This window comes from Strix aluco, chromosome 1, assembly GCF_031877795.1.
Source record: "Strix aluco isolate bStrAlu1 chromosome 1, bStrAlu1.hap1, whole genome shotgun sequence".
In the NCBI taxonomy this organism is placed as follows: Eukaryota; Metazoa; Chordata; class Aves; order Strigiformes; family Strigidae; genus Strix; species Strix aluco.
In genome coordinates, this window is record NC_133931.1 from 58,435,686 (window position 1) to 58,458,112 (window position 22,427).

The 22,427-nt window shown below is 37.2% G+C and overlaps 1 protein-coding gene across 4 annotated transcripts in view; it reads left to right on the top strand.

Moving 5' to 3' along the window:
* The window catches only part of LDLRAD4 (low density lipoprotein receptor class A domain containing 4), a 294,715-nt gene that overhangs the window by 46,583 nt on the left and 225,705 nt on the right, over nucleotides 1–22,427 (top strand). The window lies entirely within an intron of this gene.

Consider the following 22,427-nt stretch of genomic DNA (forward strand, 5'->3'; position numbering starts at 1 on the left):
TTCTTTCTTTTGCTGTGCTCCATTGTGGAAAATGGTGACCATAGCATAGCCAAACGTGAAGGCCGACAGTAATTACTGCAGAACTAGTGCAGTCTTTCTGCCTTCTGGTTTTTCATCTACTATAACTAATTATTGTAGGTCTTTGTCAATAAAAATCGAAATAATAATAAAAATTAAAATATAAAAATAATAATTAGATTTCTGCCCAAGTGTACAGTCAGCCAAATATGACAGACAGATTTACTCTCTGCCTAGACCCTAGAAGATTGTCTTACACACTGCATGGAAAGAGTGAGTGTTCTGGTAGCCCATCCAGCCCCCTATGAGAGAGTCTTGCCTTGCTGTCACAAAGCATGCCTGTGGGCCTTCCAAACATGATTTATTTGTGAGAAAGGGAGCTACAGTCTGGTGAGATGATTAAAATTCTGCAGATCCACAGCTGACATCTTTTTGACCCAGATCTGAAGTTCAGACTCGGAAATACTTCAGTCCCTTGAAATTTTAAGCCATGCTTCATAGAATTGCTGGTTTTATAATTTATAGGCGAAGCGTGATCATATCATTGTTGAATCGCTGAATGTCAGTGTGTGTGAATCGGCCATCTGCTGTCAGGGCTGAGTCTTGTATCTCCCTGGCCAGTGACAGTGGAGGTCATTAAACCATGATGGGTCTCTGTCAGATGGGAATGGTTCAAGGTAATGACATGGTTGTGTCCAGAAAAAGATACTTTTCTTTAGCCTACTGTTAGTAATGACATTTGGAGGACTGAAGTGGAGAAAGAGGAGTTGTAATAGAGGAATGGAGACTGTGTGAAGACAGAGATGTGAAAGGTTTGGATGTTTGAGAGGAACAAAGGCTGGGTTTTGTAGCAGGGTTTTTGAGTTAATTGTGAAACCAGATGAAGAATGGAGAAGCTGTCTACACGGGAGAGAAGCAGCTTTCAGGATTTGGAAGAGAAGCTGCATGTAGTAGAGATTTTTTTAAAGGGCTCCGATCCTTAGGTCACTGACCTAAGAGTGGTAAGGAAACTGAGATACAAAATGCATGTAGTCTTACTTTATTTTGTTTAGACTTGCAAACCCTGTGTGCTTCCCAAGTGGAGAGCGATTGGGTATTTTGGAACTCGTACAAAGCTTGTGCGGGTTTTTCTTCAACCACCTAATGTCCTGGAAACCCAGCATACCTGCAAGGTTAGATCCTTGTGTTAAACTTGCTATGAAATCTGGGCAGGATGTGGGTTAGTGCTAATGATGAGATCTTGTGCCATCTTGCTCTGCCTGCCAGGTCCTGTTTCTTTGGAGATATGGTAATCAATACCAAAAATACTTAATGCAGAAACTACAAAAAAGATTTGCCAGGAGGTAACTGATCTGACCCAAAGGAGACCAAAGATGGTTAAGAAGGGACAGACACAACTGTACCTGCAATGGTGGGAATTCTACCGTATATACTAGTTCATGCAAATTGCCGCTGGGCTGTTGAGAGAGCCTCTGAAGTGGGGAGATTTTTCTGAGGTATTAATGCCTAATTTAGTACTTAATCTCCTTTCTTTCTTCCCCTCCTCCCCCCAAAGAACACCAGACCCCACTGGTTTAAAAATGGTACATACCATGCACAGTTGATATAACCACATGTAGGTTGCAATGTGCACTGGAGGTGATGTACATCTCTTAAAATCTTAAATGCAGGTAAAGCTGAAAATGGCTGCGATCACTTTTATGCTCTCTATCCCCCTTTGTTCTCTCCCCCCCCCCCACCCCTTCCGCTTGTGCTCACTTGCTCTCTCTTTAGTATAACACAGTTGAACAGCAGTGAAGTGTAAAATGTGCTTTTGCCAAGGTCAGTTTCTTGTGATTACTCGCCTGTGGCAACTTATGCCAGTTGCAACAGACTGAGTCTCAGCAGTCCACAAAGTCACACTGGTGCTTATGCAGAGGACACCCAGTGTAGGTTATAGTAACCATAGTCTGGAATAGCTTGCAATGCTGCTGAATTTTAGCAGCTTTATTTAACTCTTCCGATCTAGCTTGCACTTGCTTTGGTGGTTTGAAGCCTGTTCCATGAAGCACTGGGTTGTCCTGTTCTCTGGAGACCCTGGAGGAGGATTTTGTGGAGGTGAAATTCTTGTTGTTAGAGGTTTTTTCTTTTCTTAAAGTGGATTGCTCAAATTTCAGCAATTATTCATAAGTGAAGAGAAGATAAAATAAAGCATCACGGACACATGCATCTTCTAAATATTAGATATATATATATATATTTTGTGGTTGGCTTGCTTTTGGAGAAAGTCAAATCAAATACTGCTCCATTGACATTGACAGAAGAGAAATTTTATATCTACATAGTAAGCAGTATTATGGAAAAGTTTAAGAGGTAGTTTTTAAAGCAAGAACTTAAAACATAGTTACACACAGTCTTTGTACCACCTTTAAAAATGTTGTGTACGCTCATAAGCATAAAATAATTTTTTCTTTAGAAGCTAATAATGATTCTGACTGCTGTGACTGGGGATGAATGTGAGATTCAAGAACATCTGTTTTATGAGATAAGATTTGTTGGATCCCGTTTTGTTGTGCACACTGGATTGGGTACCACCATGTGATACCCAGTGGAAGTGGGAGGGACTTTCACTTTCATTCTCCTTTCTCACATATGAGCAACCATATCACTTTATGAAAAAATGTTATATTTAGAACAGAAAAGCATGGACTTCCCATGTTAATTTTGTTTATTTGTACTCTCGTCAATAATATAAGTGATTTTGTTCTCGTTCTGGAAATACCTACTTTAGTAAGAAGCATTTAGCTCTTGAGCTCTGTGATAGTGACTTTGAGGTTACCCGTCCATCAGTACTGACTAGTAGAGAGGCAATAAGAAATCTAGATGATCAGCTGAAGGGCTAGAGCTGAACTTTGCTGACCTTTGAAATTCAGTTAAGTGCAAAATTTCGTTGCTTAAAATTGATTATGCATTTGGTTAATTTTGAAACTGTGTGTTGCTGTATTAAGCACTGCTCTCTTGTGTTTGGTTTGGAATGATTACTGAGCACAAGTAAAATAATGGGTCAGCAATTGAGTCTTGATCCTGTCAACACACTTGTAGAAAGCACAAGAATACTCCTGTTGCGCTCAGTGGAACTCCATACAAAACAAGGTGAAGATTCAGAAGCTAAGTCATCTGAAGCACTTCATGAAGGGTTCATCCTGTGTTTCCAGGTTTACAAGAAGTATTGAGGAGTGTGTGACTTGTTGCTTTTTTGGAAGACAATGAAATCAATCTTGTGTGGCAAGTACGTTTTGGACTGACATTTGCTTGTATGGTTGTCATAGCTTATATGATTCTATTGCTATACCAGCCCCTATTCCTTTGCTTTTAATAAGATTTGTATTGGCCCAACTCTTATGGAAGAATATGCTATGAGAACTGTGTTCAGACTTTGTGAAGATTAATCTATCTACTCACCTTAAAGTTGAAAACTCATGGTGGAAATGAGCAATGTTTTGTGGGTCTGTGCTGTGGTAATACAGGCCTGTAGCACTCGTAGTGATGCACATTGTCTTCTGCTTGTTAGAGAGACAACGGAAATGAGTGTTACTTACAGGAAGAAACAACTGTACTAGTAGAAGGTGATCCTCAGTCATCTGAGAAATGAACAAATGGGTGTTCTTGGGTGTGGTAATATAGAAGAGTGGCATTGTTCATGCTCACCAGAATTTGTCCCATTAATTTCCTTTAACCTTAAGGAACTTGAGGAAAGAACTCAGGCACCAGAGTTGTTTTTGGAATATTCGTAATGACGTTCCTGCAGTGGGTGGCTGCTGCTGCATGCTCTGAGGATTTCCTCAGTACATTCAACAGGAGCAAGCAGTTGACAGCTGAGATTGAAGAAGTCTGCACAAAACCCTGAACTCATTCAAATCTTAGTGCTGAGCTCCTACCAGTTTTTAAAAATTCATTAGAACTTCACTATTTCTCAAGTTCTCACCTCCTGGATTCTGGGTGATAGCAGAAATGCTTTGCTGCATACACTAAAGGTAGATGTGTTTTTTTCTGGACAAGTGAGAATCCAGAGCCCTTGAAGTCTTGCAAGATTTGCAGCCTAATTTTTTTTAACTCATGGGTGGAGACGTGAAAGCCTGTTAAGGGATTTATCCATACACTTCCTAGTAGTTTTAAAGGGAGCTCTTCAAGTCACTGTCCTAGTCAGCTTTGAAATATTTACTGTGGTATTTCAGACGTGCTGGAAATAAGTGTTTTAACATATGGATAGAATCCTACTTTTGTAGTGCACCTGCAATTTGTGAGTACCACAGGAGTTTTCCCTTTCTGAAGACAGCCACTGCACTCTTATTGTAGAAGTGGAGGAGTGCTTAGCATTTCATGTACTCGTTGCTCTATTAATTCTATTAGAAACAGACTGGGGAAATAAGCAGTAAATTTGTGTTGTGCAGCAAAACATATCTTTTTAATTTTTTTTTTTTTAATGCTTAATATTTATCTTGCTTTTCTTGTCAACAGTAGTAATATCTCCTCATAAGCATTCAGTTCACATTCAGACATAGGGGAGTGTCTGAGGACTAGGAGCCAGATAAAGAGAAGTCAGTAAATTCAGACAGAAAAGATATTCTCAAGTCCCTTATGAAAGATGTTCCTTCCAAGTAAAGGCCTGTGTTAAGTAACAGTTATCACCCATACATCCATGGAAGATGAAGGGGTGGCCAGCTGATAAATCATGGGTTTTTTGTGTATCCCCTTTTAGTGGCAATATTATCTTTAAGCTTCTAACAGCTTTTAATAAATGCTAATTTTACATTTCAGTTATGATAAGACAGCATCATGCTGACAGTTTCCTTCTTATCAGATGGGCAAAATTCAGTGATCAGAAAGTAGGATTAGAAGGCAGCATTTCTTACAGTTTGTTATTTATGGCTTTGACACCTGAATCACTGCATGGACTAGGACAGTCTATAACATGACTTCAGCTTCCCCATGGGAAATACGGGCTAATAATTTCTTGCCTCACGGGTGCATATGAAGATTAACTTCATGGAACGAGTGAAGTATTTATTAATAAATGATCGTTATTGATATGTCATTTACTTGCTCATGGCAGTGACATTGGTAATATATTACTCCTTAGGGGAATGTAAATGAACACATAAAACAAGACACTCATTCACATAATTTTCATCACCCTTTGCCAGAGCATGTGTATTCAGTAGTGTCTATGTTAGTGTTTACTGTTTTGATGATTTTAAAATATTAAAAAAGAAATGCCACCAAATACCAAGGAAGAGCCCAAGGTCATGCTCACTTGTTCTGTCTTCAGATCACACCTACTGGAGTGTCTGATAATCTTTCTTTAAAGACCTGTTAACTGAGAATGTAGGTGAAGCAGCATACATTTTAAATCCAGCTACATTTTAGAAGTATAATCTTGTTGCATGTTTTCTGCAGTACAAGTCTGATGTGTGATTAAATTGTGAGGTGTCCAACAGCAGCATGGCTATTTAATTTTTTAAAATTTCTCACTTTTTCGTAACCAAGGTTAAAGAGAAGTAAAATATTTTGCCAATCCCTTTCCAGTGTCAGAGCTGTCATGTGGCCTGTGATGGGAGATGTGGGACAATGAGCATTATTTTACATTTCTTTCAGTGGTCATCTTGAAGGATGTGACTGAACAGCAAGGTCACACAGGGTTTTGAAGGAGGAGATTTTTTTACCTGCTTTTACTATTTTATTAGCTTCTTAATGAAAAAGGGCCCTGGATCTTTATTTTTTGTTTCTTTATAGGTTTAGACTTCTGTATTTTTTCTACTATACTCTAAATATTAAAAATAAACTTGTGGTAGATGTCCTTTGGGCTTAAACTGGAATTGCTTCACAGAGCCTCTGTTTTTTGGGTGTGGGTTAGAAAGAAATAAATGACATAAATATGAAGGGCAGAGGAGGGGAAATGCACTTGAAAACACAATTTGCAATAAAAGCTGAGACACAGAGGTCATTTTTGACATGGTGCTGAGTATCTGACCTGTTGTCTGAAAGGAGCGATGGTGATCTTTCTTGCACCCATTGGTTCCTCTGCCATCATGTCATTGGACTGAGATTCCTTTTTTTAGTGTCGTAATCCAATTTACCTAAACACTACATTTGAAAAAAGAAGCAAATTCAGCAGCTTTACTAAGTCTCAGCTGCTTTTATAAATTTGTGTTATCTGGGATGCTGGCAGTGACTGAGTTGCACCCTAATGGGTCTTTCATTGTGGTTTCAGTCAGAAAGGTCCCACTACCTTTGCCCCTGAGGTGGACACCAGAGCTTTCTCCCTGCAGCTGTGTAGAAGACAGTTTAGGAATGTGGTCAGACATGCTGTCCTCTGCAAGATTTCACTGCCTGCAGGAGTTGCTGAAGGTTACTGGTCATGGCTTTAAACCTTGTTATGAACATACATAACAGAAATATTCCGAACTGAAAAGATGTAGTTAATCTAATGTTACATTTTTGTAATGAAAGTGAGAGTTTGAGCTTCTCTCTTATGTTATTGATTGAGCTTTTTCTCTCTCAAGAATTAAACCTGAAGCAATGATTTATGAATCATACTTTGTGTCCCACTTACAGACTAACTTGACTCATCAGTGATTTTTCTTCTGGCATGATTTAGGGAAATGCCACTTATTTTTTTCATATGTAGTTTTTAATTATAATTGGCTGTTGAATAGAGATAGAGATGAAGGCAGTCCAGCTAAACACCTGATTTTATTTAGATCTGTGCTTCTAAGGAGTCACATCATACAGTAAATTATTATATGATTGCATAAGAGAGACAGTAGAATACGGATTTCTGATTCTTCAGTGTTAATGTCAACCGAGGATGGTAATAAGTGAGTCCTAAGAGCTCATTATTATGCTCATAATTCCTTTGCCTTAATAGTTTCCAGATGTGTAAGATACAAAAAAAAATCTCATGTCTGGAAGACATCTCCTGCAAATAAAGACTGAAACACAGAGCTTTAGATTTCTAGATTTTCTTTGAGCACTCACTATCTAATGATAATATACATTTGTAAACAAATTACACTGGTCACATAACTTCTGCCATACTTAATAATCTTTGTTTTATTGGGTAGCGTTATTTTTAATGTTACATTTATCTTGTAATATAACCAGACGCACAACATTTTTCAGTGCTAATTTTGAGGAAACTTGAAAAGCAAAGCCCAACTTCAGTAGTGCTTTCTAAGTTTACAAATTTATAACAATCTGGAATTAACACATTAAAGTACTATAAGAATAGTTTCTCTTATTAAGAGCAACCATATAGCTTTTTCTGTATTAAACTGTTTTGTACTTTATTCTTGTATCCAAGATCTAAATACTCTGAATGTCTTTTGTAGAAACTCTAAAAGCTTTTAGTTAGGCTTCTGAAAACCTCCGTTTGTTTATATTTGCATGCATTTGTTAGCCTCAGTGACTGAAGTCTTACAAACAATAAATAGTTTAATCTGTTCAATAGTACATAATCTCTCCTTCTCTGTATACATTCATTGTCAGAACTTGACTCAAGGGGTTTGTTTCATGCAGTGTAACACTTCTTTCCCAATTATCTGTAAGGAAAATACAAATGCATGTGGCAGTTGCACAGTGATGGAGCTACACAAGGCATTTCCTTAAGAAATTAAAGTATATATTTTTCTGCTGTATGTGAAGACTCAAAATCTTTACTCCATGATGGATTAGTAGATACTTTATCCTTTAACTGAAGTGAAATCCTGGACTGAAGCATCTTTAAAAGCCGATTTACATAATTGATGATGTAAAAGTTTTGGAGCAGCTAGAGAAGAGAGAGATGTGACCAGATGTGTAGGATATCCACATGCACAGACTAGGGGCAAATGAACATATCGTAGCTAAAATGCACCGATTCTCTCTGCAAGTATGTGAGAACCCAGAGTCATCTTCTGCATCCTGTTGGCATGTCGTCATTCATCTATGGGGAATTAAATCCACTTGATGCTTACATGACCAAACCAGGGTTCTTAAATTACTGGCATCAGTTTCAGCCAAATACTTCATGTTACACAATGAATGGGAAAACTTTCCTGCCAAGGCTGTGACGGTAATATTTATTATAGAGCTTTTTACCGAAGAGTAATCTTCTCTGATATGATCAGCTCTTAATTCCAGGTAACTTTTTCCTCCTTTCAAACTGAACAAGCAGCCATTCTTAATTAAAAAAATCATATCATAGAATCATAGAACGGTTTGGGTTGGAAGGGGCCTCAAAGATCACCTAGTTCCAACCCCCCCCGCCATGGGCAGGGACACCTTCCACTAGACCAGGCTGCTCAAAGCCCCGTCCAACCTGGCCTTGTAGTAAAGAAAAACTTGCTCTTGCATTCCCTGTTTCTGTTCTCTGCTGGAGGCATCCAGTTTTGTTGATAATGATCTAATCTCTTGCATAACCGGAGAATACTGAGCCTGCTGCCACAGCCTGCTTCTTTCTTGGCACTGCTGGAAGGCTTCAAAGAGAGGCTGTATGTGTGAGGCGACTGCTCTACCAGCAAGACCAAGGGGATCAAAGCATATGTTTAGAAATGGAAAACAACAAAAAGAGAAGTGGTTACTACACAGTTGCCATCCTGAAACTGAAGCCAATCTCACAAAAATGAACTATTTTGAAGTTAAGAATGATTATTTCAAATTCTATAGAGCAGGAAAAGATCAAGGATTTTTAAGGAAAATTCAAGATTTTATTTTGTAGGTTCTTGGTATGGGGAAGATTATTTTTCAAAAAATGGATGTGTTGACAAGTATATGCAGTCTAATTGTTTTTGCATGACTTTATGCCACATCACATTGCTTTCTCAGCTCCTCTGATGTTTTCAATTAGTAAGTTTTAAAATGAAATCAGTTGAAAAATTTCTTGAAAGTAAGAAAAAAAAATTGTAGGAAAGTTTTATGTAGTAATATTCTTTGAAGGTTGGACAGTTGTTTCAAGGTTGCATTTAAGGAGCTTGGGAAAATACAGTGGTTTGTGGTGTAAGGTTTGGTTTTATTTTTTAATTTCATAATAAGTGGAAAGAATTTTTCTTGATATTATCCGCCAGTGTTTTCGATGAAAATACCTGATTGTTCAGGAAATATCTAATTTATGAGTATCTAACTTATCTTTCAGTGAGTTTCATGAATCGAGATTAATTATTATTCCTTGTACTTTAAGGATGGTTTATATTATGATGCAACACTGACTTAAACTGATGCTTTTTCACTGTCAAATGTTGGGTTTTTTTCACTTACAATTCTGAATATTTAATGCCGTAGAAATATCTTAATATTTACCTGTGCTGATTTAGTAAGCTATCATAGTGGAAATGTAGGGGTCTCGGCTGTATGTTATTAAGGAATCTTGCTATAATGTAGCAATGTTATAGTATAATACAAAATATTAAACAAAAAGAAGCCGTGCAAGTCACAGTGCCAGCTTCATGGCAGTGTCTTTGTCCATAGTCCATTTGTCGCTATCATTTACTGTGATAGCACTTTGTGTTTTTTTATAATAGGGAAAGTGATAGTATGTTTTTTCACATGCATCGACTCCTCATACAAGGGAGGCAAAGGAAAGTTGGAGATACAGTAAGCTCATTCTCTCCCTGCTGTCCTTGTTATTGTCTAGTCTTCCATATGATGTGCCAATGTTAATGGCAGTGATTATGCCTTCTATTCCTGTGGTGCTTTGGTGACTGGCATGTGTATAGTGTTTCTCATATGCTGTGAATCCTAAGAAAAACTGCAAAGCACAATGTGATTACTCTTGATAGAGATGAACTAAAGTGTTGCACCTTGATAAAGTGTATGGGACTCTTCCTACACTTAGAATCTTTCAATTACTGTTTAACTAGAATTTTGGACTCCAGTGTTAGAAGCACTTCACCACTCCTGTTTTCCCTTCTTCTTTAAGAGAGATACCTTGTTGTGTATATTCGCAAAATTATACGTTCTGATGATATCTTGTCTTACAGGATATCCTCTTACAAGAGGAAGCCATAGTTGGGATTTCTCCTTTATTCCTTGGACTACTTTGCTCTCTGTGGTGGTGTCTCTTTCTTCAGTGGTACTTCCTTGTGGGGTGGGAAGGAAGGGATGCTCTGTCAGACAAGACCCTTTTGAGACCTCAGCTACAGAACTGTAGCTACATTTTAAAGAATGTGAACAATCTCTATTTTTTCAAAGATGTGTTAGCCGTATGCAGAAATTATCCTGATGGTCACAGAAGGTATTTTCCTTATGCAAAACTTTCTCAGACCCTTTCTTGGAAGCATCAGTCTTTGAAACTTTTCAGTCTTTTTAGCAAGGGCCAAACAAGATATTTTTCTTTGTTCTCCTTTATGAAACAGCTGAGTTGTTCTGACTGAAATTAAAATACTTTAAAAATTAAGACTTAAGGCAGAGACTCAGCATGAAAAATTTCAGATCAATTTTTAAAGCTTAGCAGAGTTTTAAGGGGTGGATAGTGCTCTGATCCCTAATTGTAATGCCGAGGGTCAGCTGTATTGATCCTACCTCTTGTTGGAGAAGCACTATCACCAATTTACTAGTTGTCATAATAACGTTATTTGGTACATGTTAAATAGCTGTTTAATATCTTTTTATATTTCTGTCTGTCATTCCCTTACGAGTAAAATAGATCAGTGGCAGTGAAGTTTTGTGTGCCTATTAGTGGAGCCTCCTCTTGTCCTCTTTTTGGGTCACTGAAATCTCTGCTTTTGAGAGGCTTTTGTACTCTGTTTTTATGTTGAGGGTATTTTTGACAGGGAGTCGATGCTCACATTACCGTTTTAGTTACTATGGAGAAGCTTTCCCACAGTAAGGCTTATGCTCTATTTTCTGAAGATGGTCAAGCACTGAATTTGCCCAACTTCCTCTTAACTTGCAGTTCTGAAATTCATTTCATACCAGTTGTGTTTAGACTGAAAATTCCTTTGCCTCATACATGTTTCTTTTTAGTCTTTGTGATCTTGTAGTGTCCTGATGGAAAAAGGAGAAGATGAGGACCAGAATGAAAGAGGAATTTATCCTGAAAGGCTGCATATCACAAGGGAACTGAATGTAGTTTGATTGTGGGGTTTTGTTGACAGAGAACTATTACATGACTGTCTTGGAAGTGAGTTTATTGGAGACTTCTGGTACGTACTGATGTATGTCTGTTAGTTCTTCCACTTGTGGGTATGGTTTCCTTACGCAGGGTGCTAGATTGTGTTCTCCTTTATGTTGTGAAGCAGGTAAGAGTCCTTTAAATAAGTTTGTTTCCATGGGGAACACTTCCTCGGTCTTGGCTGAATGGCAGCAACACATGGGCTTTGTTCATATGTAGTTGTGGGTTTTTTTCTGATACCTTCTGCAGTTTTTCTTTGTGTCTCATATGCTGAATACTGTTTGATGAGGTAGATATATTAAGGTGTAGTTCAAAGGGACAGAAAACCATATGAAGCTGAGAACTTGATCCAGAAATAGATTGTGAAAGGTTCTGAAAGCATTTTATTTTCATCTGCTCTGTCAGCATCTTTGCTGATTGAACACTTACTCTTAAGCCCACTGTTCTCAGACTGGTTAGGTTGTGTGGTTTTTTGTTTTTTTTTTTTTTTTTAAGCTCACTTCCTCCAGCAATAGGAAAGAAATACTGAAGCGTTTGAAGGGCCCAAAGATTTGATGGCATTGTGCTGCAAGGTGGGCTTTCCTCCTGATCCTGTGCAGTCACTGTGATGTGAAGGGTAGGAGCCTTTTTCTCCTCATCCTTTTATTTCTTTTAAATCACCTGTTAAATACCTGAAAGGGAGCAGACTTTTGGGAAAAAAAAACTTTTCCACATAATAAGGAAAGTTGGAGGAGAGGAGATTCAGAGAGGGAATGGTTTTCTAGGTTATGCCTGCAGGATTATTCAGATTCAGGAAAGACTTCAGAGCATGAGGCTAAACCTCAACATCCTTTAAAATTCCTAGCTGAACTAAAGACAAATCAAACTCCTATCAGTTATCTGTAAATACAGAGATATTTTAAGGGCCTTTTAGCTGGCTGGTGTTACAGTATGAAGACATAGGAAATGCTTTCTGGTCCCTTTTTTTCCAAGGCATTGATATGGGATGAGGAAGGAGTAGACTTCTATAGAGGGTCTTAAGGCTTCAAAAATTGTAGGAATAACAGTGTTATTAGATAACCTGTAAGGAAGCAGAGGCATAAAAGCTGTCTCGCCCCAGGACACACTGCAGCTAGTTTTCAAATGTTGGGATTAGAACCAAGGTGTTTTTTTCTGTCTCCTCTTCTTCCTAGCTGTAAAAATATAGGGTTTTCTTCCCAAATTGCAATACTGAAATCCTTAAGTTAAATCTGAAGGAGTTCTTAAACTGCAGAGAAATTATTTCCTGAACAAATGACAGAGAAGTCCTGAGGAGTGCCAGGTTTTGCTTCCTCTTCCTCTTTTTTGTGGCACTGTCTCACTGGGTTTTGCAAGCCAAAGATGGTGGACTCTTCTAGAGGGTAAAGGTTGAAGCTTCTTGTGTATAATTGTGAGCGAGCTGACAGAGACACTCTGTCAAAGTGACAGTTATTGTGTATAAAAGATTAGTGATAGATGGGAAAGATTTTGTCACTGAGTCTTGCCCAAATAGTGAACATTTTCAATTGTGTGACCTTTTCTAGTTTAATTAGTGTAAATCTTAAAAGCACAGGGCATCATGATTACAGAAGACAAATGTTGTTCAACTGTATTAGAGAGCTTATCCCCTAAATTTGTATGAGGTCTGGTATTCACTGCTGGATTGCAAAAATGAAATTTGCTCTTAATGAAGGATCATCTTGAAAAATTGAGTTCACATGTAAGTTTCTAATGCCAGCGATACCTCTAGTATTTTGCTGCTACTAACTCAGCTAGTATTTTTTTGTATGAAAGACTTATAAGCATCAACACTTCCATTAATGTTTATAAAGAAAGCAACAATTTGAATATGTATGGCTGAAAAAACATTTCTTGCAGTTGGCCCAGCAAATTTCAGGCTCTCTTGAATATTTGGTGCTCAGAAAATACATATGAAAGCTGAATTACCGATTCGTATCCACACATTTCTGTTTGTTTTTTGGGAGGAGGAAAAGCAGCAGGGACAAAATACTGAAGAGTCATGAAGCCATGAAGCCTAACTACCTCACTGTATGTTCATTTAGTAACTTCTAATAAAGTTTGTGTCCTTTTTTGTTCTGTCTCTGGAAATACAGTTTACTTGCTTATAAAGCAATGGCTATATAATAACTGCAGATAGGCTGTGATAGCTTGGGGTGTTCCTGTCCCCTCATCTCTATTCTTTATTGCAGGTGTGTGTTAGAGTACTGCAGCCAAATTTTCTCTCCTACATAATGAAAGTGTCTGTTTTCTTTCCAAAATTCTGGACATGATACCGTCATTTTTTTTTTTTTTAAATAAGCATTTAAATACATATAAATTTACTGTTGCTATATCAATTGACATAACTTTGAGGTCAAACCTTAATATAAAAGCTTAAAAAAATGTAGATAAGCACAATTTCTATGTACATTATCCCTGTTTCTTAAATGTTGTCTTAATAGTTTATCAAAATTATGAAGACTATCCTGATGGAAGAAGTTTTTAGGGTTTGATAACTGATTTAGAGTTATGTGCATGTATTTGTATGATGTTCATGGAATCAGAAGAAAAGGACTTGCAGGCTGCTTTAGAAGAAAGTATTGCTTTTTAATAATATTTTTGTATTTATTATGCAAATGACCTTGTATATACTTTTATTTTTCTTTCCTGCAGTATTAAGAAAATAGCATTTTTAGGTTGCATTTTAATTTAGTTGCACCATCACAAACCACTTACAAAAGGGTTAGCTGTGGGAATGTGTTTTGTAGGGGGTTTTTTATGGCTTGGCATTGTGTAGTTGAATAAATAATTTGCATTTGAAATGTGAAAAAGTCAGCACCACTTAGGCTCCTTCACTTTAGCAAGCTGGTCTAACTTTTTGTCTAAGCTAATTCAGAAGAACACGTGTTTACACACATGTGAGGAAATCTAGTATCTGAAACATGACAGCAAAAAAGATGTTTTTACATCAGTGGTTGGACATCTTTAACCTTGTTCCACAGTAGGTCAGCAGTTTGTAAAGCAGTGAGATTTTTGAGGTTTAGAAGGCAAATCTTACAAAGACTTCAAGTAAAAAAAAAAAAAAAGAGAGAGAAAGAAGAGGAAATCTTTCCTGTTTTCGTTTCTTTTAGACCTTCTCCCATGGCTCTTCAACGATACAGTTGCTATAGGCACTAGACCTGTCCAGGGCCATCCATGTAACCTGAATGTTAGACATGATGGCATCTTCTCTAGGGATGCTAAGAGGTCTCCCAAATGCAGGTGGGTCCATGTATCAACATGACTAGATCCTTACTACCTACACACAAACAACAACTTTGTTGTGGCATTTGTGGTATTTTGACAGCATACATTTTTAATTATGGCAGATATATATTAGAGACAACCAGAACTTTCTGGTTTTCCCATACAACTTGGCACACAGATCAGGGAATTCTTGTTTTGAACTCCAGGCCAAACCAGAAATCCTGTAGCCATCAGCTATTTCTAGGTGTAGATCTGCACTTACTCTGCTATTTGTAATTTATTATTGTCTCATGAACTAGTTATTTCTTTTTCCTGTTTTAGGTTTTATCTCATTTGGTTAGGTGGCTTTGTCAAGACCTCATAAGGTTGATCTCCTTTCTAAGGAAAATTCACAAGACCTAGTATTCTGCTTGCCATTTTTTTTTTAAACACAGCTTGACTGACTACGGCTTAATGATAGAACAGTTTGCTTTGAAATGAGGTTTGGTTTAGAGCAGGAAGGATTGATGTGGCCTTGTGAGGGAAAGGTGATTAAGGAGCAGGGAATATTTTTTCCTTCTTTGTTAGGAGACCTTATGCTTTCCTTATTTGTTCTTGGTTTTAGCTTTCTATTTTTGTCTTTATTACTGAAGATGTGTTTCACTTCCTAAGTTGGGCTTCAGAGGGCTGTTTTTGTGTTACATTTGGTTCAGTGCATATTCATTAGGATTCTTTATTATTTGGAAGAAATTGTAGTTTTGCAGAACTGTAAAAAGCCATTTGAATTTTTTCTGAACTTGGAAGTTTTAATGATTAACAACTGTTTTAATTTTGGGCAACTCGTCAGTTGAAAGCATTCATATGAACAATGTGTATGTTCCGTAGCTTATATGTCCTGATGTGTGGATCATGTTGTCCTCACTAACAAAGAGTTCACTTCATTGGGGTAGGAAATACTGACAATCATGTCAATTACCACAAAAATGCCAAGAGTTTTCATTGGAAAGGCCACAAAACCTTGTGCTTCAAGGCTTAACAAATGTCTAAGACACAAATCAGTGAAGTGGGGAATGTTTTTATACATGTGCACACTGATGGGTCTTAATTTGTTCCTGGAGCATCCAGTTACGGCTGTTGTCTAAAGTTATTTGATAAGGTAAACCATAGTGTCTAGTATAGCAGGATGTAAAGAATCCCAGAGGATTGAATATGGCAGTTGCTGTGTTTTTATGATAATATTACCCTTTGCTCCCTTGTTTATCACCTATGAAATTGATTACATTTTCAATGATATTAAATTATTATTGCAGGCTTAGACTCTAGATGCAAATTAAACATTTGATTAACTCTTCATTGATTTCATGTGATGTATGAATTTCAGTCAAAGTATATGAAAGTAATATTTAAAAATGCCATTTTAGTAATGTAGCAGTGACTACTTGGGATATTTTGCTGCTATTCTGGTGATTGAAGAAGCATGGTTTTCATCCCTTGGTGTGCAATAAACCTTCTGAGATGCATTCTGCTTGGAGAGCATTATATCTTAAATAAGGAATAACTGTGAAACTGTAATTAAATACAAATTGCAGTGCTAGAGCACACTCAACAAATTACCATTTGATAGAGCTTTCATGGTTCTGAGGAGGCTCTTTTAGATGTAGGTAGGTAAAGTTGGATGTTCTTGCTTTAATTCTACACTGTTACAAAAACTTACTCTGTTGCCAGCTTTCTAGGTTTTATCTGTGCTTTTGACTTGTTTACTTTCCCAAACAATTTCTCTCTTTTTATTTTTTTTCTTAACCCAAAACTCAAGAGAAGCACTCACCCATGTGTTTTACTGTTTTCTTAAATCAAGCCTTGGTCATCAGGGCATGACTCTTGTTTTATTAAACTGTAACTGCTGGGAAGTTCTTAGGGGCTCGCTGAGCTCGCATGCACTGGTGAAGTGTTCCAGGTTATAACAGCAGCCTTTGCCATGCACTGACAGTGTTTTACATTAACAGTATTTATAAAAAAGTGACACTGAGGAATAACCTTGGAAGATGAAGAGTTTGTGTTTTAGCATGAGGTATTTGTTCTGAAATAGCTAATTATAATGTTGAGGATGAAATTAAAGAGTGAGATATACACAGAAGATACAGAATATTTCTTTTAAAAAAAGGATTTTTACATAATTTTTTAGTTTAGTTTCATTTAAGCTTTCAGTTGCTGACTTTCAAGCAGTCTGCTTTCTTAAACTAAAATAAGCACATATAGTGCAAAATGAACTTCAAATTTCAAAGTGCTAACGAAGAAGAATTTTGAATAATCAGGCCTGTGACGGTACATTAATATTTTATATTGAACTATTTACTAATTACAAAAGAGATTTTTCTTTTTCCCTTTCTTTTGAAAAATTAAAGTATTTGTATGAGCTATGATAGACTGCTGCCAAAGTTCTCATCCTCTGAAAAATTCTAGTAAAATGAGATTAATGTGGCTGGGATTTTTTAGGGGGCTTGTAGCTGTTTGGCAGTAGTGTCACCAAAGGAGATTGGTGGGTGGTGGGGCAGCTTTCATACGTGCAGAAGCTTGTTTCTAGTTGTCCTTCTTCATTTCCACCCTCATGACTGAATATAAAATGCTAGGTTTGGATTTCATTTTAATACAGCTGAAGTCAATCAGAAGGTCCGAAGTTTGTATCTGTTGGAATTCTCTGGAAAAATGATGCATCTTTCAAAGCTATTTTTTCTAAAATACTACGCTAATTTAAAGAATTCATGTCAAACTTGTAGATCAAAGACAGACTGTATAGAAGCACATTGCTATATTACTACACACTGGGGGAAATATATCACAAGGAATTTATATTTAAAAGGAAATTCTAATAAAAAGGGATTTATAGATCTGATGATCTTGGTTGGCAGGCAGTGAGAATTGCTTGTCTCCTGCCTGAATTTAAGTGCATTAAATAGCTGAAATACTAATTAGGTAAATAGACTGGGTGATCAGAATTTTTTCATTTCAAACTTTGAATATTCTGCTTTCTCTTTTACTATGTTGTGCCCTGGGTTTATCCTTCTAGTGATGAAAAAGTATTCCAGAATGGATAGTAGAACTATAGGGTTGACAGCATATCTTGCAGTATTGCCTAACAAAAGTTTTATTTTATTATTTATCATTACCATTCAGATGGTGCTGAGTATATGTGTGTTTTCTTTCATTATTCCTTGATTGTTTTTCTCTGGTGTTCTTCAGTGCATTACTAGAATGTCTTGTTTTAATATATTATAAATATTCTCATTAATGCATCCTGTTACAGTTAGAAGACTCCAGGCCAAGATGTATTTTTAGTTAATGTATTTTAGTTACAAATATTTGTACCTATTTTTCCTGTTGATATCTGTAGCTACCTGACATGGCATATGATGTTTTTCAGCTTTTTCCTATTTCAGTGACTACAAGACACTAGTAGTTTTGTGCTTGCAGCCATTCAAGCTATGAACTTTTTTGAGAGCAATTACTCTAAATCCGCTTCAAACGAGGACAAAGTTGCTTGCAGCTTTGTCCAATTCCGTATGCAGGATTTCTCTTAAAGTCCTACTGGACTTAGAAAAGGATGAACTGGATGATGGTGTATGTTTGATCTTTCTTTTTTCACTTTAGTTACTAAGTGGTTTAGGTTTTTTTCCCAGCATTTTCCCAAAATGTTTCCAATTCTGTTTTCCTGTGAAGTTGGTGATGTCCTGTTCTTAGTATCTATCTGTCTTTAGCTCTAACTTGAGCTGGTGGATGAATAACTGCTGACCTGTGAACACTGCAGACACAGCTTTGAGAAAATACCATTAATTTTTACAATGCAGTCTCTTTCCTTTGATAAAATCATGATGAATGTCATTGGGTATATATTAAGAGGTATATTATTTGATTAGTCTTTTTCTTGTTTGTTTTTTTTTTTCACTTGAGGAAAGAGCCTGGAAAGTAGAATAGTTGTAGGGAGGAAACACAGTACAATTACAAATATTCACTGTTTTCCTTAGACTGTGTAAGTTTGTCGTATATATATGGAGCTTGAAGCTTATCAGGTGAAAACCTCCTGCTCAAATATGGACCGGAATTTGACTTTGTTATATTCAAACCTGGAAAAAATGGTGTACCTTCCACTGAAGTGCCCGCTTATAGTGCGAGATAACCTTAATTTAGTACTTCTTTGGCTAGTGAGCTTTCTGTAGGCAAAATGACTGCGATGTTACCAGTAGAAGAGAATGCATGTTGAAGAACTGAAGAAAAAAGCTAATAATTTCCTGTGCCTGACCTCACAAAGAAACCTCTTCCTTCCCCCAAGCTAACCATGATAAAATACCATAAATTTTCTCCACATGTTCTAGCTGTGCTCAAGCAGACGCTATGAAAGATTTGAAGCTGTAACAAGATACCTTTCGTCCTGAAGAGCAGGACTGAATTTCACCTTGTTCTTTTCTGAATGTTTGCTTTTGGCTAGACATTTGAGTTGTATTTGTTTTATTTTTTTTTCCACAGGATATCTGCTAGTGAAGGGTAAAGTTGTTGGATGTACATTTCAGCATTTAATTTTTTGGCTCAATGACCCATAGCTCCTTTTGTTGATGTTTTGGGGAGCAAATAGATCAGTGTTAGTGGCATGTCTTATATATGAGATAAGCTTCTTTATCACTTAGTACTAAACCCTAAAGACAAAAATGCAGAATAGTAGAGAAGATGGAATATTAACTTGCAATATTTATTTTGAAATTGACGTATGCAGGTTAAAGTTTGTTTCTGTAGGTAATATTAGCCAAAATTTTACAATGTAAACATTATTCTTTATGACTGCAGAATCGAATAAAATGTATCATACTATGATATGATGATAGAAATGCCTTTTAAGAAAAGTTGGGTTTTATAATAGGAGGTTTTGTTATAAAAATGTTAAACTGAATAGCTGAATTCTTAGTGTGAGTTCTTTATGAAGTGTTGTTACATTTGGGATGTGGTCAGTTCAGTCTGATTGACTCTGTCTGTAAGGTGAAATTCTTCTGGCTTGCTTAGCATGTGCTATTTAATCAAACACCTCTTGGGTTCCTACTAACACATATCCTTGACAAAGTCACATCCAGATCTGGAAGAGCAGGTCTCAGAATTGTAATTGCCAAACCAATTTTCTTAGCCTACTACTTGAAAGGTAAAGAATCCCTCTTGTGTTTCCTTTTTAAAGCAGTGAGCTATGTTGTGTCTTACAGCTGACAAAAATGTGCCAAACTGATCTTTCCTCAGGAGTGCCTTCAATGTGTTTCAGCAACTGGTGAAGCCAGTTGGACATTTGCAAAAGTGCTCAGGAACAAGGGCTTGAGGGTGGCTTGTAGCCCAAATTTCTGCTCGCTTGCTATGTTGAATAAGACAGGAAAGAGAAAAATAGTTTTTCATTACTAAAACTGAAGCAGCTTGAAATGTTTTTAATAGTAATGAGCTAGGTCTGTGTCTACTTTTACACCACCCCAAGCTACTGTGCTACAGAATGGTTTGAGGTAACTGTAGATTGCTGTTGGCGATTTGAGCCTTCCTACCTTGTTGGCAAGATGACCTTGAAAGTGCCGTGGGGGAATCCCCTGCTCGGGTGACCAGAATTCAGTGACCACCAGAAACACTGAGTGCAAAACTGGTCAGAGATTAACGAGGAAAAATCTATTACAGACTGCTCTGCCATCTTTCTGTGTGACCTCAGATCAGTTCATTGGCTCTTTTGCTAGGTTGTGTCTGTGTCCGAAGGGTTATGTTACTCTTTGGACCAGATTCCCTCCCTTTGTGTGGGAGTCAGTGCCGACTGACTTCACCGGGGTTACTTTTGGTCAATACAGATGTAAGATGAGAAGCAGGGTTTCTGTTTACATTGTCAAATAAGTTTGATTTCTTTGTAAACTTCAGCTTTCAGCTTGTATGTAAAGACTGATATTTTCTTCAACGTTCAAGGAAAGAAGGAAAAAGTTATGATGTTGAACACTTCAGAATATAAGGCTATAGGCAGGTCAAAGACTGAAGTACTAATAGTTAAGCTGCTCTGGAAATCAGTTTCTTCAGTATACAGTGCTAGGCTTTACATGCTGATGAATTCTGGATATGCAGAGGAGCTCCTGGATGTCAGTGAGAATGTCAGTAAAGTTGTTTCACACTTCAAGTCTGTCCTACAAGGAAAGGCCATTGCAGTCCGCAGTGTTCCTCCTCTGGATATGCTAATACACTGTGAAAGTGCACATCATGCCTGGATGGGCCCTGCTGATAAAATACTGCCTGGAGATCTCACAAAGTGCTAATGTCTCAAAGTGCCCACAAGCAGAGGGTGAATAATACTGCTTTCTAAAGGTCACGTCTGTTGAAGTTAGCTAGTGCGCCCTTCTCGTGTGGGGCTGGAGTCTACTCTGAAAAGTTCTGTTGTTCTCTAATCTCAAAATCCAGTTTAATGGGTAAAATCAATAAGGTTGATAAAAGTGTCTTAATTTAGACAGTGGGAAGGAAAAGCAAACATTGAAAGCCTTAAAGCCTTAAAACTGTCTGAGTTAGTATGACTGTCTGATTTCAAGTCTCACCTACTGCAGTATTCCCCCAAATCTGTTACTTGTTCTGGGAATTGCCTCATTTCCAATCTTCCTTTGTTTCTTTACCTTCCAAGGAGAAAAATGCTTCCACTTCTTGGAACAATTGCTGGTAGTTACATATGACCATTTGCCAAGCGAAGTTAATAGTTATTCTTGCAAGTGGATGGGCATTTTTAAATAATTAAAAAATACAACTATAATCTTATATTTATTTTCCCCATCTTACATTTTTCAGTAATGTTCATCTCTCTCCTCCTGCTTAAAACCTTATGCCCTTTTTCCTCTTAGGCTTTTAATATTTAATGTCATTCATGAAATAGGGTGATTGTAGTGTATCATTTGGGTATGTAACATTGAATAATAAAATATGTGCAACTGAAGTATAATTTGAAGTAGATCACCTATCATTATGCTCTTGCAATTTTATTTAGGACCTGCTTAAAGACTTCTCATAAAACAAATATATGTAAAATTTGCACGTGTTAATATAGCTAAAAAGAAAATCTTCAAATGACTTTTAGCAGTAACACAATACCTCATACTTTTCAACTGTATTTAGTGTCTTGCTGGACATTTGTATTCATAGATAACCTCTTTTCCTGGACTTACTTTTTTATATAGTACATGTCTGTTGTGGACATGCAAATTGTTTTAATTCCAAACTTACATCTCTTGAGTTCTAGATGAGTTGGCTGTACATTTTTCTACTGTGAGGAAGAGACATTTCCTTTTTAGTGAGGAAAAGCTTTATCTCATCACTACAGTTACGGGACTGCAGGCTGAAGCGAAGCTCTGCAAAGAGGAAATGCTCTTCCTCTTTTTGTTTCCTTTTTTGGTTCTTCCTGAAGAACTGTTCCTTGACCCCACTTGGTTAGTTTAGAAATTCTGGTTCACCAGAATGGTCTGTTCTCTAAATTTTTGCTTAAAAAGGAAAAGCATTTTGAGTCCGCTTTTATGAGTATATTTAAGTAACGTTCTTTCTTCTGTTTGACCAGTGTTTTCATTGCTAGACATTTAAAGGATAGGTGAGAGTTCATCTTTCAAGCGTGTTGTTCACCGTTTGTTTCTATGCACCGTGGTTGTTGCTTATTTAAGTTAGGAAAGCCATTGTCCAGGGTCACTGGGTGTCGTTTGGCTTTGTTTTTTCCATTCCTGCCATCTGTTGGAGACTGGGAGGTCGGATCGTTCCAAGTCTGGTATCTTTTTCTTGCCTGCTTCTCTTTGAGGCACCATTTGTAGTCACTGCTGCTGCTGCTTCACTGTTGAAAGTAAGTTTATTCTCAAATGCTCACCAAGAAGGTACCAGCTGATTTAGCTACCATGCAAACTGCAAGGCACCTACACGGTGGTCCTTCTTTGTATATGTAAATAAAGTGTAGGTATCTCCCTTCCTATCCTTACAGCATGGTTGTGTTAGATCTGTGCTATGCAAGGTCTTTCCTGTGGTATTTGTCTAGTTTTAGCTGCCAAAT